Source organism: Mirounga leonina, unplaced genomic scaffold (genome assembly GCF_011800145.1).
Source record: "Mirounga leonina isolate KUSES-001 unplaced genomic scaffold, KU_Mleo_1.0 Mir_152, whole genome shotgun sequence".
Classification (NCBI taxonomy): domain Eukaryota; kingdom Metazoa; phylum Chordata; class Mammalia; order Carnivora; family Phocidae; genus Mirounga; species Mirounga leonina.
The window spans coordinates 13,301,407-13,316,947 of NW_023270380.1; the positions used below are offsets into that span (position 1 = coordinate 13,301,407).

General features: G+C 42.5%; 1 protein-coding gene across 4 annotated transcripts in view; it reads left to right on the forward strand.

Moving 5' to 3' along the window:
* Positions 1–15,541, forward strand: part of PRKG1 (protein kinase cGMP-dependent 1) — a 1,253,946-nt gene that overhangs the window by 775,435 nt on the left and 462,970 nt on the right. Inside the window, exon 1 of one of the 4 annotated variants that reach the window (XM_035008603.1) lies at positions 12,854–13,156. The exons of the other annotated variants lie outside the window; for them this stretch is intronic. The gene's annotated coding sequence lies outside the window, so the exon portion shown is untranslated. Of the gene's footprint in view, positions 1–12,853; positions 13,157–15,541 lie in introns of those variants that run through there. 4 annotated transcript variants of the gene reach the window in all.

A 15,541-nucleotide genomic window follows, 5' to 3' on the forward strand; every position in this document is an offset into this window, starting at 1 on the left:
GCTATCTCTCTCTCTGTCAAATAAATAAATAAAAAATTTAAGGAAAAAAAAAAAAAAGAACACTGGCCAGGGAAGCTGGAAGAGTCAGGAAAAAGAAAATCACAAGGGTGAAATTGGACTCCTAAGACCTAGTAAATGCAACCTATGACTGATCAATGCCTCTTTGTTGTGTAACTGATTTAGAGTGACGATTTCAAGTTTCTGTGGGGCAGTACCGGGTGGAAACAACACACAGGGAACATTCAAGACCGAAGCTGGTTCTGTCGATTTTTCTCCCAACTGAGCATGCTCCATGTCGGAGTCTACATGACCTGGGTCGCTCTCCAGTAGATGGCTATTGTCAACCAGATGCTATGTCCCATGCATGTGTATTGGAACAGACAACATATGCTCCTGCCATGTTTAGAAACATAAACTCACACTGATGAGGGCATAGGACAGAAAGAGCACGCTGGCTCCTTCGGTCAATGATTTGTGGATGGCTTATTTAGCCAATGTGGATAAACAGGCTGATAGTTACGTTAAGATGATAACTGTTTTATCTTCACAACGCGGTAATGTATTTTTAAGCAGTTGTAACACGTGGGTTATGGAGTCTGAGCTGGACTGTCTCCATTTCTCAGGGTTTGCTACATCCTTAAAGTAGGTGGTATTAATTATACCTAAGAAAATGGGTTTGAAATCCCTAGAAGTCTGCACCTGATGATAGTGTCAGGATGTGTGGGTGTAATTGCTAGTGTAGTATCAGAATGGAGGGAATCCATGAAGTCAAAAGGTGGAGAGTCTCTTGATACTGGATTTTTTTTTTAAGATTTTATTTATTTTGACAGAGAGAAAGAGACAGTGAGGGAGGGAACACAAGCAGGGGGAGTGGGAGAGGGAGAAGCAGGCTTCCCGCCGAGCAGGGAGCTCGATTTGGGGCTCGATCCCAGGACCCCGGGATCATGACCTGGGCCGAAGGCAGACGCTTAACGACTGAGCCACCCAGGGGCCCCTTGATATTGGATTTTTGTCTGAGGCCTACCGTCATGGCTAGATTCTATAAAATTCTAAAAATCGACAGCCATCTAGGCTGATGGATTTGTTGTTTCTGAACTGAGTGGAGAGGAGTAGAGATACATTGCATTGTGTTTCAGGAATTTATGACCTTGAGCTGAATAAAGGGTGTCTATTCTGGGGATGGAGTTGAATGAAAGGAAGGAAGAAATGGGATTCTTAAAAAAGATTTATTTAACTGAGAGGGCTCATGCACAAGCATGAGAGCGGAGGGAGAGAGAATCCTCAAGCAGACTCCCTGCTGAGCATGGAGCCCAACACTGGGCTCAATCCCAGGACCCTGAGATCAGGACCTGAGCTGAAACCAAGAGTTGGATGCTTCACTGACTGAGCCACCCAGGCACCTCATATTTTGAAAGTTGTCAAGTTTTGCTTCATTAGATCAGGGATTTGACCAGACTTTCCTTTCTTCACTGGGACAAATTATCCTTCTCCAGACCTCATTGTAAGCTCTCTTTGCTCAGGGAACTGTTTTATATCCCTCAGCTGGATTAGATGAGCCTGATAGAGGCTCCCCACATACCCTGTGAGCCTGCTGGGTAAGCCTGGCATTCACCATACCCCAGTGGTGGTTCTTGGTTTACTGTCCTCCACTTAACTACCGTAAGCTCCTAGAAGACAGGAAATGTATCTGTATTGTTTGCCATAATATATACAGTACCTGGCATTTTTTATTTCCTAAATATTTACTGGTGGGACAAATAACTTACACATTTAAGCCTCACTTATGATTTTAATACTTCTCTTTATCAGTTCTTCTAAATATTTCTACTCAGTGCCTTGAAATCTTTAACCATTCAGAAGTAACTTTCAAGAACTAGATCAAGTCAACTAGAAATGTATCAGATATTAGGCAGTTTATATAGAAGTAATATATATAAATGTATATATACATTTAATATATGTATATATATAAATGCAATGCATTTCAAGCTTAGTTTGAAAAATGCAAACCCTAAATGAGTACCACATTGATCTGAATATTTCTGGTCATGGTGGTTGAACTTATGTGCTATGTGGATTGAGAATGCCCCTGCAGGATCTTGGGAAGATGACTTCCATAGCTGTCAGCATCTGGCTGGATTATCTTTATAAAACCACTCAAGGGGCGCCTGGGTGGCTCAGTCGTTGGGCGTCTGCCTTCGGCTCAGGTCATGATCCCAGAATTCTGGGATCGAGCCCCACATCGGGCTCCCTGTGCAGCGGGAAGCCTGCTTCTCCCTCTCCCACTCCCCCTGCTTGTGTTCCCTCTCTCGCTGTGTCTCTCTCTGTCAAATAAATAAAATCTTTAAAAAAAAAAAAAAAAACCACTCAAGATCTCTCTACCTTGTTTTTTTTGTTTTAACTGATGAAATTATAACTTGTTTAAGTATTGTTTCAAAAATTAGAACCACTTATAGGGAAGTTGTCTGAAAACCATACATTTCTATTCAAATGGCTTAAAGATTTTAATCTGTGTGTATTATGAGTATGTGAGTTTGTCCAGTGATCACGACAGAATTAGCAATTTGTAAGGAGTTTAGGATTCCTTCTGGGCCTCCAGACAGGGACCAGACTCAGGGTCTAGCTTATGCACAAATGTGACTTGATTGATCACAGACTCAGAAGAGAGGAAAGGAGGAGGAAGAATACCGAGTGTAGGGTGGTGTTGGGGCGTCGGGATGGAGTTACACAGCGTGGTGGTTCCCCGAGGAAGAGCTCTTGCTGGCTGGCTCAGCCCTTACAGCCCCAGCTGTGGTTAGGCTCAGGCGTTGAGAAGTGACTTGGCTGCATACCTTCACACCAATCTTCACCTCCTTTTAGTTAATATACATCCTTAAATGGCGCGTAAGCAAGTAATAGGCTACGCTTTGTCTGCCATTATTTGCCAAAGGAGTTGGCACGATTCTGCTGACCAGGGGCAGCTCATTGGGTTGCCAGACTGCACTCTGAATATCCCTCCCATGCGTTCACAGTTGGTGCCACTGTGTGAAAATGATGCTTCACACAAGAAAAGGGAGAGAGTTTAGTGTGTTTAAGTGGAGGATCTTCCTTCTAGAAATCCAGATTTTTCTTTATCCTGAAGAAACCAATCATCCTATTGTAAAATACAGGTGATACCACTGCTTTTATCTGTGAACATATAAGAAATATCAGTTTCCATATTGTGTAATAGCCAAGCCAACCTCTGTATTCAGGTCTACTGAAACTGGTTTTGCTAATTGTTGTTGCTGATCCGTTTTCTTTGCCACACGATGCGACTTCCAGACGAGCAACATCACAAGAAGGAAAATGGCATTCTCCTAATATGCCAAAGTAGACAGTTTTGAAAATGTAAAACAACTGAGCTCACTTGACATTTCTTGATGTCATCTACTTCATCTGGAGTGGAGGAGACCGAGAGCTCCCTTGCCTGATGAGGCTTTCCAAAATTCTGTCAGACTTAGACAATTATTCATAATTGAAGAGGAGATGGGCCAAAAGAGACCTTCTATTTCAAAGCCTACCAGTGCCTAGCAAAAAATGTGAAGTAGTATTGCCCCTGTTTTTTTTTGTTAGTTTTGTTTTGCTTTTTAGAGTGGGAGAAAGCGGGGAGGGGCAGAGGGTGGGGGAGAATCTTAAGCAGACTCCATACCCATCATGGAGTCCGACGCACGGCTCGATTCCACGACCTTGAGATCATGACCTGAGCTGAAAGCAAGAATCGGATGCTTAACTGACTCAGCCACCCAGGAGCCCTGCCTCTATTTTTTTGTTAGTTTGTTTGTTTTTAACCAGCTATGTCATATACTTAATGGGACCTAGACAGAAGCGTTGGTTTTCATATTTATGTGAGGACTTGAAAGGGATCATAAATTATGGCTGAGTCTAGCCTTCAGGTGGCAATGAACTCAGGTGATGGAGAGGTATATGAGGAAAATGGGAAGCTTTTGAAGCCCATCAACAGTGAGCTCTGTAAGGGAGATACAGCAGGGGGCTAATAGACCTAGAATCTTAAAGCTTCATTTCTCTTCCCCCTCAAGAAATAAGATTAATTAAAAATACACCAAATGTATGGCTTCTAGCATATAGACACACTGTTTGCAGAAGAGAAACAGTAGGTTAAAAGAATGGACTGGGAAAAGAGAAGCCCTTCTTTTGGGAGACTTGATTTCTGAGTTTAAGTCCCATAGTTCAACTTGTAAGGGAAAGTTATTAGTGTAACTTCTCAAAGATGTTTACTTGCATTCCAGCAAATATGTAAGCCTGTGTTTTCAACATGCTGGCGTAGTGTTTAGGGATGCAGCCCATCAAACTGATGAGAGGACTTACAGATGTAATACCCATTTCCTTAATGAGATTCCAGGCTTAAAATCTGTTGTTATGCACAGATGTGCAGTGACATTTACCAACTATGTGCTGATATTTTTGAATTAGGCACACTGTTGAAAATGTGCCAACCTGTAGGAAATTGTCACCCTAAGAGCTGTCAGCAAAACCAGCTCAGTAACTTGCCAGAGAAGGAAGCTTATGCTTGAGGCCCCAAATGTGCCATGTTTGGAGGCTCGTTGATGTGCTCTGGGCCCTCTACACATGAAAAAGCCCATTGAAATTGATCCTCGTTAAAGTGCAATGGCTACCCAGCCTCTTTTTCCTTTACTAAAGGGTCACAGCCATCTGTTCAATAACATTCAATTCTAGAATTTTTCTGGGCTCTGACTTCCATTAAATCACAGAAGGCTTTTTTTTGTAGTAGAATTAAGAACTGTCCAGAAATGAAGAGTCATGAGACCTTTGTACCTAAAAGTGTCAGGCAGGAATATGTAGGAGTTACTCATTTAGCCAACATTGATTGGCTTTTTGCCACGTGTCAGGACCTGGGAGTACATGGCACTGGGGCTAGAAAGATGAACAAGACCACCTTCTAGCTTTCAAAGTACTCTATGCTGCTGAAAGCCAGCCTTCTTGTCTTTGACACTGTATTAACACTCTGTCTTACCTTAATTTCCCTCTTAACCTGGACGCCTGCCTAAACCCATGCGCAATCCAGCAGGTGATGTTTCTTTTTATTATTCAGAGGTCGTGAGCCAACTTCATGACTGCTCAACACTTTGCATTACGAGAAAGTTGAAAGAGAATCCTTGTCAGTACCCTACAGGGTTCTGTTTCTTGTGTATTTATAAGATGGTAACATCACAGAAGGACATCCATGAGTGAAGGACATCTTAGGTGCCCGATATCATGCTGCGCATCTATGCAAGATTATGACTCCCATCTGAAAATGGTTTCATGAGACACATGTTATTATCTGTTTCCTAAAATAGTCTGATGAAAGCCTAAACTACTTGTCTCAGGCCCTGCAGTTCCTCTGTGGTGTAAAGATACTTACACAAGCCAGTCTCCAGATGGCTGGTTTTCACTCTCCAGACTGCTCTCCCATGCTTTTTTTTTTGTACCCGCCATGTTCCTGAGTCTTGAAGTTTGTGCATAAAGCATTGACTGAGACGCCATTTCCCTCGTTAAAGCCAACAAATGGTACCACCCTTTTTCTAGACACCTGCCTATCCCTAAACTACCATCCTTTTGTACAATACCCCATATGGGGGAGAGCTGTTGTCTCAAGATAACTATCAGCCTGTACTTCATGCAGATCTAGGCCTCTCTGCTCTCCATAGGGATCTATTAGCTGCTGTAAAGTGTCCTGGTTCAGTTGCTCCTTTGAGGTGATCCAATTCACCTTCTTCTTTTTTTTTTTTTTTTTTTTTTTAAGATTTTATTTGTCAGAACACAAGCAGGCAAAAGGGAGAAGTGGGCTCCTTGCCCAGTGAGACTGGGTCCCAGGACACGGAGATCATGACCTGAGCCAAAGGCAGATGCTTAACCGACTGAGCCACCCAGCCGCCCCTCCAATTCACCTTGTCTGATTCAGGAATCTTTTCTCCCCCCGTTCTAGCAAGTCTACCAGAACACTTCCTGCGATGGGAAGCTTCTTCATCTGATACTCCTGTCTTTACATTGAGTCTTAATCACCAACGCTGTGAATTCTAATTACTGGTGTAGTTCTGTCCTGGACAAGTCAGAAGAAATTGCCGCTTAGTCCACCAGAAACCGTACATGGTGGGTTGGTTCAAATTTGGCTTGAGATGGAGCAATTAACGCTATTAGCATAAGGTGGAATAATACAGAGGTGGGTGTGTAAATAAGGAGGAAAGGTCAAGTTCACTTTCTGCAGCAAGGAGGTGCCTGAGAACAAGGTCTGTTTTGTTCATTGTTGTCACTGGTACCTAGTAGAGTTCTTGGCATGTGGAAAGGTCTCTGTAAATGCAAATGTGGAATGTTTACAGAAATGGTCTCCTAGCTCGTGATTTCAGACCAGCCCTTAATTCTCTTATAAACCGCTCCTTTGAATTTACTCAATGTCTAATAAACCCATCAAATCTTTTAGGAGAGTCACTGAGTTTTCCCTCTTATACAGACTGAATATCCTCTGAGGCTTCATCTTTTCTCCAGATTGTATCCCCTTAAAACCTAGTCGCTAATTTACCCTACAGCCTTTGTTGGGTACTGTGAAGACCTCACAATAAGACCGGTGTGTGATGTAAATCCTGTATGTGAATACCTGTGAAGCAAGGCAGAGCCAGGAGGCTGTGACACACACACACTCACACACACGCTCACTCACACACTCACACACTCACACTCACACACACTCACTCATACACTCACACTGATTAACTGATTTTTAGCCAGGGTGAACTGGAAAGTCTTCATGGAGAAAGTGATCTTTGAACTGGGACTTGGAGGGCTGCTAGGATTGTCATAAGTAGAGAAAAATAATTGGAGCCAAGATTTGAAAGCAGGGAAAGGAAGGGTATGTTTGGAAGCTAGACGTTAGAATCATTGGATGAAACAACAGATAGGTTTAAGGGATTGTATGAGTTGAAACTGTGAAGGTACTTTGCACGAAATAGGGATTAAATGCAAGGATGGAGGTGTTTTGCTTTATTGGCGGTAGGGAGCCATTGAATGTTTTGTGTGTGGAGTGACAGGATGAGGATGGTTATTTAGAAAGGTCCAGCAATGACTGGATTGCTTCTCCCTTCCTTCATTGTTTCCCTGCAAGTAGCTCACAGAATGATAGTGTGATCTTTACTAGTCTTCACTAGACAGAACTAGTAGCATTTTAGTCTTCTACAACTCTACTATACCAGTGGGTCTTCTGCCCCCCATCTTCTCTCTTGGTCCCTATTTGGATCTCAGTTACGCAGAAAGCCACCTGTTTTGTAGGGGCTCATTCCCCATTTCTTCCTGCTCTTTCCCCCACCATACCTGGCCCTTGCTTCATATCACGGTTATTTCAGATGACCTCAGGTTTATTTGCTTAGGTATTCCTACACCCTCCCTTGCAACCTCTAGGCCCACTACCGAATTTTATTGAGCTAGGTGTCTACGGGTTTCTAAGTAATTGCCCTTTGGTTTGACAGATGTAAGATGATACAGCGTATCGGGAACAAGGACTGCATGGGGGAAGACTGGGACACTTGGGGAATTCCCTGCCTCCACAGCCCCCCGCTCATAGCTTTGCACCCCCAGAACCTGTTACTCATCCGCTCCTAGGTTTTAGTGTTTATGGGCTTCTGTCAACAACCAGGGAGATATGGCTAGAATTCTGCAGACATTGAAGTCCTCCCCACTTCAATTATTAACCAACTGAAAAGTATATTCCCTCTTGTTCTTTTGGCTTCCTGAGTATTTAATGACCATGTGTAGGGTGGTTAAATGGGACAGAAAAATGGAGTGAGAAACACAGATATTCTAACCCCGGTTTCAGAAGCATGCACATGTCCATAAAAAGAACCCAGGCTTTGGAGTCGGAATGAAAGGGCCCTACTAATAATGACGTGTGACTGGGCAGTAACCTAGATGAGGCAGTAACCTAATCTGTTCCCCTATTTATAGAAAGGGAATAAGAATAGATCACACAACAAATATAGGATAAACTGAAATCAATGCAACAGACATCAAGTTCTTATGTCCTAGAGTAAATGTTCAACAATGGTCCTGAAAATAATCCTCATTAGTATCCTATCTGTATTAAAAATATCAGCATTCACTTGGTCCTTGCAGTATCCTTAACATTTGACAGTAAAATAAATGTTAAAATCCTAGTGATAGCTAATGTTTCCATATTTTCCAAAAGTCACCACTTGGCCTTACCACTTGCTTAGTACAAGTTATAAAGTTGAGCAGAATTTAGAAAATTCTAAGCCAGTTCTCTTGGTTTCATTGAGATAGCTGCTACACGACATCCTTTCAAATACATGAACATCATGGCGACACTGCTAATGATTTGTCTAAGTTGATAATGACGATGATGATCTGCAGTATTCAACTTGACAATCCATTATCTTCATAGGATATATTCTAGGCAAGAAAGTTTACAATATCACCCCCATACTCATGGTGAGGCAGGTTTGCACAATGGAGGCTCCATTGTGTTCCAGATGCATTGGACACAGCAAATGGCCTTTTCTGATTATGAAGCATTTGTCTCAGAACATTCTGGCAGTTGGAATTTGACTTCAGGCTAACATATGCCTTAATGTTGGAAGCAGTTGTGGGCTCCATGGACCCCCTCCAAGCCTCTGATGTGTCCCTTTATGTATCTGAGGGATCACAGATGATTCAAGCATCGGGGGATGGGGGTGGTGGTAAAATAAAGCTTCTGGGAGCCCTTGAGTCTGCAGTAAAGCACCTTTATGGTGTGAGCTGGCACTCTCAAATGTGGAAGGTGAAGTTCTAGAGTGAGCTCGTGACCCCTTTCCTTGGCCTTCCTCAGGCACTGAGCCCCCAGAAGCTTCCAGTCCATTTAGACAAAGTATGGATCAATGGAAAGTCTCAAATGAGACCCACCTATTTTCTGAAAATGTTTCTTTCAGACAGGGGCTGACATGGGGAAGAATAAGTTACTTGAATCCTTGTCAGAATACTAATGTTCACTGCAGGAGAAAGGCAGACATAGCTCACACTTAAAACAGGTTCTCCCCATAGGGACTATGATGGTCTCTTGTTGATTTTCCTATGAAGTAGAAGGATAGACATGGATTTTATTTGGACAGAATGTTCGGCACGTGCACACACACACACACAAAATTCAATTTGGAAAATACTTGGTGAGCTCTTAATTTGTGCCATCTTACAGAACAAGAAAAACATGTGAAGAAATGATAATGAGTATTACTGTTCTAGAGCAGTATGGACAGAAATGTGATGTGAGCAATATATGTAATGTCAAATTTTCTGGTAATCACATTTAAAAGATAAAATGAAATATTATGCAGCCTTAAGAAAGGATGAGATCTTGCAATTTGTGACAACATGGGTGGACCTAGCAGGTATCCTACTAAGTGAAATAAGTCGGATTGAGACAAATACCATACGATTCTGCTCATAACTCTAAAAACAAAAAACCCAAGCAAACAAATGGATAAACAAGCAGAATCAGACCTATAAGTACAGAGAAAAAATTGATGGTTACCAGAGGGGAGAGGGGCAGGGTTGGGTAAAACAGGTGAATGGGGAGGGAGGTATAGGATTCCTGTAGTGGAATGAAGAAGTCCTGGGAATGAGGGGTACAACACAGGGAATATCATCACTGATACTGTAATGTCATTAATATGGTAACAGATGGTAACAACATGTGTGAACATAGCATAACATATAGAGAAGTTGAGTCACTATGTTGTACACCTGATACTCATGTCGCATCATGCACCAGCCTACAAAAAAACTAAAAAGCAAAAAGAAACAGGTGTAATTTTTAGAGTACATTTTTACTTAGTACATCAAATATTTTTATTTTAACATGTAATCAATATAAAATTATAAGACATTTTATGTTCCCTTTTCATAGTCTTCCAAATTCTGTGTGTAATTGACACAGCACATTTCAATTTCCATTAGCCTTATTTTAAGGACTCCATGACCACATGTAGTTAGTGGCTATCCTATTCATCAGCACATATTCAAAATTATCAAGGGCGAAGGAAATATAAACAAGCTTGAAAAATACTTGGAAATGTCTGAAAAGGGAAAAGAATAGAAATAACTTCGAGCTGAACCTTGCAGGGATGAATGAGTGTTTTAGGAGACAAGTGGGTAGAGGGTCCCTCTCATTTCAGGGATCAACATCAGCATGAGCAGGGGCCTGGGGCAGATAGGCATTAACGTGAAGGGTGTGGGCAAGCTTGAGGGCGGGGAGACTTGGGAAATGCCACTAGGTCTGCATATGGAATTTAAACTCTGTCTTGGAAATACCAAATGTCAGTTTCTTTATTGGTGAGTGTCTCAAGGAAAATTAAAAACCAAACAAAACCTGAAACATGTTGAATTTACTAATCTAGCAAAGTAAATCCGTTGATCAACTTTTTGTGCATTGTGGTAAAATATACATAACCTATAACATACTCTAACCATTTTTAAGTGCAATTCAGTGCCATTAAGAACTTTCATATTGTTGTGTAACCCTTATCACCGTCCATCTGAGGGAATTTTGCCTCATCCTGAACTGAAATTGTCCCCATCAAGCACCACCTCCCTATGCCCTGTCCCAGCCTGGTAACCACGATTCTCCTTGCTGTCTCTACGAATCAGATGATTCTAGGCACCTCATGGCAATGGAATCATGCAGTGCTGGTCTTTCTGTGTCTGGCTTATTTCACTTAGTAGGACATTTTCAGTGTTCGCCCATGATGTAGCATGTATCATATTTTCATTCCTTTCATAAGGCTGGATAATCTTCCATTGTATATATGGGCCACATCTCAGATATCCATTCATCCTTTGAAGGGTGTTTGGGTTGTTTCAACCTTTTGATTATGGTGAATAATGCTGCTTTGAACATTAGTGTACGAATAAATACGCATGTCCCTGTTTTCAGTTACTTGGGGTATATATCTAGATGCAGGATTGTTGGATCCTATGCTAAGTCTATGTTTATTTTTTATTATTATTATTTTTTTTTAAGGAACTGCTCTACCATTTTCCGTGGTGTCTCCAACATTGCCCATTCCCACCAACAATGCACGAGAGTTCTAATGTGTTCACATCTAATGGGTGTGAAGTAGTATCTCATTGAGGTTTTGATTTGCACTTCCCTAACATTTAATGGTGTTCTACATCTCTCCATGTCCTTATTGGCAAGTACAGGGGCTGTCAACTGGCCTCTCAGGGTAGGAGGAGGGGAAGCAATTTTTCAAGAGTGAAACTTAACTTCAGAGTCTGATGCCACCTCTGGGTAGATAGTGTCAGAATTGAGTTGAATTGTAGAACATCAAACTGGTGTCCTCAGAGTTGCTTGTTGGTGTGGGGAACCCCCCCCAACCCTGCCCCATTGGAATTATTACCAGAACTTGATGTACCTCCCATAGGCCCTGTCTGGAAGTACCATCACGATGGAGATTAAGTCTTTAACTTTTGAATTTGGGGGAGACCTATTCCGTCCATAGCACCAGGTGAAGAACCGTGGCTTAGGAGATGGTCTTCTGCAGTGCCTTGAATCAGCTCTTCCCCACAGGGAGCAGGGGAGTCTGGGAGGCCTTAGCTGTGTACTCACAGCCCCAGATACTTTCCCACCGCTGGTACTCCATCTTGATGGGCTGTTCGATTATGGGAGATGAGGAGACAGCAAGTGTTTCCTGCAAGGGGCCAGATACTATCTGTCGAAACGACTCCATTCCGTCAGAGACAATATGGAAACAAATGTGCTTGGCTGTGTTCTAATCAGATGTTTTATGGGCACCGAAATTTCTTTCCTAGAATTCTCATGTGTCAGGAAATATTTTTCTTTTTAAGAATTTCAGCCAGGGCGCCTGGGTGGCTCAGTTGGTTAAGCGACTGCCTTCGGCTCAGGTCATGATCCTGGAGTCCCGGGATCGAATCCCATATCTGGCTCCTTGCTCAGCAGGGGGTCTGCTTCTCCCTCTGACCCTCCCCCCTCTCATGTGCTCTCTCTCTCTCATTCTCTCTCTCAAATAAATAAATAAATAAATAAATAAATAAATAAATCTTTAAAAAAAAAAAAGAATTTCAGCCATTTAAGAATAGAAAACCCAGGGGCGCCTGGGTGGCTCAGTTGGTTAAGCGACTGCCTTCAGCTCAGGTCATGATCCCAGGGTTCTGGGATCGAGTCCCGCATCGGGCTCCCTGCTCTGCGGGGAGCCTGCTTCTCCCTCTCCCACTCCCCCTGCTTGTGTTCCCTCTCTCGCTGTGTCTCTCTCTCTCAAATAAATAAATAAAATCTTTAAAAAAAAAAAAAAAGAATAGAAAACCCATTCATAGCTGGCATGCTGTATAAAAACTGACCACGAGCCCGGTCTGGCACGGACCACAGTTTGTTGGCCTCTGTTCTAGATCACAAGGTGCTTAAAGGCAGGAGCTATATGTTTGTTTTCTATCCGTTATATATAGCACCAGTGTTGGCTAGATTGGTATAAAATAAATATGGGCTGAAAAATATCGAGACTGTAAGTGTTGTATACCCACACATGCTTTCTCAGTATTCGTCCAAAATTTGAATTGCACAGCAGGTGAATTCCCCAATAGAATTTAAGCCAAGCCCAGATTTGTGATGAGAGTCTAGCACAGTTTCGTGGCTCCCCCTCTGTAGTATCTTAGTGTCAGGCAAATTCCAGGCCAACCGTGGCCTATGTTGAATGTGTTCTTGATGGACTCCTACACTTAGAGATCTCAGAGGAATGGGAATTGGCCTGTTTTCCTCTGAGTTCAATGTGGCCTTTAACTGAAGAAATGATCACTGTTCCAGCAGAGAATTTTAGATACATACTTGAACAAAAAGGAAGCTTTGTTCCCAACACTTCATCTGCCTAATGCCCTTGAGACTTACATGTTCAAAAACTGTAATCATGATGAAAATCACAGGAACTTTGTCAAGTGACTACTCCCTACAGAGATTAATACACCACTTAAAATCAAAGGTACATGGAAAGATTGTTTTGTTTTGTTTGTTAATTTTTTCAAATGGTCTGTAAGGTATGAAAGCACCAGACTTACGCTCCAGCGGGCTGTTGAAGAAGCAAGACGTTAATCACAACTCGAATATAACCACATTCTTGATAACAAGGTGAGGTGATTATTAGTCATGCTTGCCCACCTGTGAAATACTGACTTGACTATAGGTATATTGGCTGAATACAGAAAAGGTTTTGGCATCTCACCCAAGGTCATGGAAAATTCGCAATCTCATCAAGCCATGTTCATTATCACACAAAATATCTGAAACAGTTTTACTTAGAGACATTCCAATAGCCCATGTAAATGGGAATCAGAAGATAAAATGAAATTATTAGATTCTGTGAACTTATTTTTAGAGCTCATTTTTCAATACATGGATTATGAGGCCTGATTAAAATATCTAAACTGAATTAATGTAACATTAGAGTCCACCTAGGCTTACTTTTTCCTTAGGTGAACTTTAGGTACATAAATTACATTAATTAACAGATAGACCCAATGCTTGGCAAATGAAAAACTAATTTCTTGAGTGGGGAGAAGTTCTAAGAAATGAGACATGGACTTTTCTCTGGGAGTAACATACCAACTTACTTGAGGAAACATGATCTAGACATAGCAGACATCGTGAACAATTTTGGTAACATGTTCTAGATAGTGACACAGATAGGGCAGAAACCTGGCTCATCAGGAGGGACCAGGGGCAGAGCCTGGCCTCCAAGTGTGAACTCAGACTCAAACTGTTGCAGAAAACTTGGTCACAACACATGTGCTCACGTGTGTGTGTGTGTGTGTGTGTGTGTGTACGGACACCCCCACACACCCCCGGCCCTCCTCACTTAACTCCTGAGTGCCATGACCTCTGCTTGGTACTTACCACTCCTTGTTTGAAACTGTGCACGCAACACATGACCAGAACCGTTTTTCTCCATTTCCGTCCTATTCCGGCTCTGCCTTCCGGTTTTTACAGAAAGTGTTATTCGGCAGTGTTGGTCTGTTTTCTGCTTGACTCGGGTGCTTTTGAAGCCAATTTATGCCCCTCCGAGATTAGTCTTTATCAGCTATCGCTGTGATCCTATCTGTCGGTGTAAGAGCCCGTAATAGAAATTTTTATATACTGCCGCTGGGGGGATGCTGGTGAAGTGTGTCTGCAGGGCAGAGCCATCTCATGCATGCATGCTTGAGTTCCCTTAAACCTGCCTCTAACTAGACCTTTGAGGTACAGGGCAAGATGTATATATTTGATAGTACAATTATTTGTATTGCCACTATTTTTAAAGTAAAATTGGTGTATCCTAATTTATCCTTTGGAGGAAGACTTTGTATACTGGAAATACCTAGGAACAGTTAAGAATGAAGATGAATATAGAATTGGGTTTTGTTTTGTTTTGTTTTGTTTTTTCTTGTAAGCATTCAAACACTTTTGATATATCTGTGGTATATTCTTAAATTCTGGTTCTTCCCTTTGTTTTAAGGTCTCTAGTAGCCTTCTGTTGTTCATCACATGAATCCCTGCTTCCTATATCTGGTTTCCAGGTTCCCCTGCAGCAACTCGCATTCAAATTATGGAGCAACCCCAGGGTACCTGGGTGGCTCAGTGGGTAAAACGTCTGCCTTTGTCTCAGGTCATGATCTCAGGGTCCTGGGATCGAGCCCCACATTGGGCTCCCTGCTCAGTGGGGAGTCTGCTTCCCCCTATCCCTCTGCCTGTCATTCCCCCTGCTTGTGTGCACTCTCTCTCTCTCTCTCTCAAATAAATAAAGGAAAATATGGAGCAACCCCGCAGAGTCTCCACCTTTTCAGTCTGTGGTATCCCTGCCTGGACTCCCCAGCCCAGGCCCCCTCCCAGGGCTGCTCTTGTGCTCTCCCCTCCTCTGTCTCTCCCCTAGCTCAGCTCCTGTCATTTCTAAAAGACTCTCCTTCTGGTGAATCCTAAATTGGCAATCCTTCATGGTCATGTCATCCAGTCTTAGGGTTTGTCTCAAGTGAACAGGTGTTCTGGAAAGGAGCCTGGATTCAGCCAAAAAACTAAAATGTAGCTGGGGAGTGCCTGTGCCGGGAGCTTTGTTTGGGACGAAGGTTCACTTTTAAAGGCTGCTTGGCACAGAGCCATGCGCACATCAGCCTTTGATGCTTTGTTCGTTTTCTCATTAACTGAGCACGTTTTGTTCTCCAATAAAGAGCAGGTTAAGGGAGAAGTCATGTTCTAGTTTCTGAGCTTCGAACAATTCTGCGAGGAAAAATTAGATAAGATTCAAAGATAGGGCTTTCCGCTAGAGCACGGTATTTCCTTTCTCGTCTTTCCCTCTGTTGCTCTGTGTTACTCATAGCCCCTCCCCATGTGTCACACCTGCAGCCTAATACTCTGCCCCTGTCCCCTACCCCCAGATCTCCAACCATTACATTCAGTGGGCTTATTGAGAGAATTGTCCTCTTCAGTATTTCCACGTTCAGCTCATTGAACTATAAACTGTCTCTTCTCCCTTGTCTGGCTCCA